Raw genomic sequence first — 1866 nt, forward strand, 5'->3', positions numbered from 1 at the left:
AAAGATATTTTTATTGATTTCTGAGTGGAAGAGTGAGATAGAAACACCAATGATGAGAATCACTGATTGGCTGACTCCTACATGCCCTCTACTGGGGAACGAACCCACAACCCTGGAATGTGCCCTAGACGGGAATCAAACCCGGGACCCTTCAGACTGCAGGCCGACACTGTATCCACTGAGCCAAACAGGCTAGGGCTGAGCTAAATTCTTGACTCTTCTAAACCTTAGTGACTTTGTTACTATCTTAAAGGAATGATAATAATAGCATTTGTCTCATAAAATTTGGATGAAATTAAGTGAAATAAAATTAAGTGAAATAATGCATAAGATCTCTTATAGGCGCTCAGTAGTATAAAGCAAGCACTCAAATACTAATTATAGTGCAATTGCATTATTGTTGATAACCATAATTATATTGTACTAATTTTGTCTTGCCTTTATTATGACTACTTTTTGAGCCATTGGTATATAATTTCCTGAATATCAAACATGGAATGTGAACTATTGCCTACATTATATTTCAAAGGAAAGAGAACTTATATTTTCATCATTAGGATTCAATAGAACATTTATTAATAAGTGTGGCTTTTGGATGGACAATATAACAATGATTGCAAAAGAATACTTATTTAGATTATGTCAAATGTCACAGGCCATTCTCATTATTTGAGGCAATATTCCTCCAGAAAATAATCAAAGACGATGACAGATATTTGAATAAAAGGGAACCACTGTGTGAAGCCTGTTTGAGCACTCTCTCTCCTTTGCTCTTTCACTCCCTCCACCTTCCTTGGGCTTTCATAACTGCGAGTTCTCTCCTGCTGTCCTCTTCCATTGTGACAACTTCTCATTGCTATTGCCAGCTCTTTCTCCTCAAATGAGCCCTCACGTGATGGTGTTCCTCAGGACTCGGTTTTACTCAGTTCTTGCCTCAATTTATACCCTGTCCCTAAATGTTCCCATATAGGCCTATGGTTTCAATTAACATTTATGTCAGTTTCTCAAAGTGTGGGGGACATGGGGCCCTCTACATCAGAATCACGGGAAGGGAGTGTTAAAATCCAGGTTCCTTGGCTCTATCCCAGGCCTACCCAAATGATTCTTGGGTGGACCCTGGAATTTGTATTGTCAATAAATCCTCCTGGTTGCTCACAACCCCACTGTCTCTGTCAAGAATGGCCTGGCTGACCTTAACAATGGCAGCTCAACATCGCCATCTGGTGGCTTCCTCACACCATTGCCTTTGTTTTGCAAAGGAGAATCATGCTGGTAGTGCCAAGAAAACTTTAATTAATTTTCAGGTTATCCTTCCTGAAGTTACTTAATAAAGAGCACTCCACTTTCCAAAAATAATTTTATATGTAGCACTCTTAGTTAACGTACATTTCACTTTCAATTTTTTATTCTACTTATAAAAATAATAAATATTCCCTGTAAATTTTTAGTAAAATATAAAATTTATGAAGGGAATGAAATTCATGCTTCATTCATTTAGGTAGACTTGCTATACAATTTTTCTGTGGGGAGATCTTATCAACTTTCACCCTCCCTCTCTCTCTCTTCCCCCTACATTGTTTTTTATAAAATAGTTCACTTTTTTTGTACCTGACTGAACTTTGGGCCAGCTCTGTAATCTTTTTTGGTTTACAGATTTTACTTCATTCATCTAAGATTTGGAAGCAAGCGTCATTATTTTTAAAAGTCTGATAACATTTTTATACTGCCTACATCCTCAAGTGACGTTATCCCTAAGCCAATGGCTTATATTTGACTTCTAATTCTCTTCTTTATACGTAATGCTCAGCATTTCACTGGCTCTTGGAAGCACAGCAGTGAATTGGGTGAGGGACAACTTATGATGAC

Source organism: Myotis myotis, unplaced genomic scaffold, assembly GCF_014108235.1.
Source record: "Myotis myotis isolate mMyoMyo1 unplaced genomic scaffold, mMyoMyo1.p scaffold_m19_p_4, whole genome shotgun sequence".
Lineage (NCBI taxonomy): Eukaryota > Metazoa > Chordata > Mammalia > Chiroptera > Vespertilionidae > Myotis > Myotis myotis.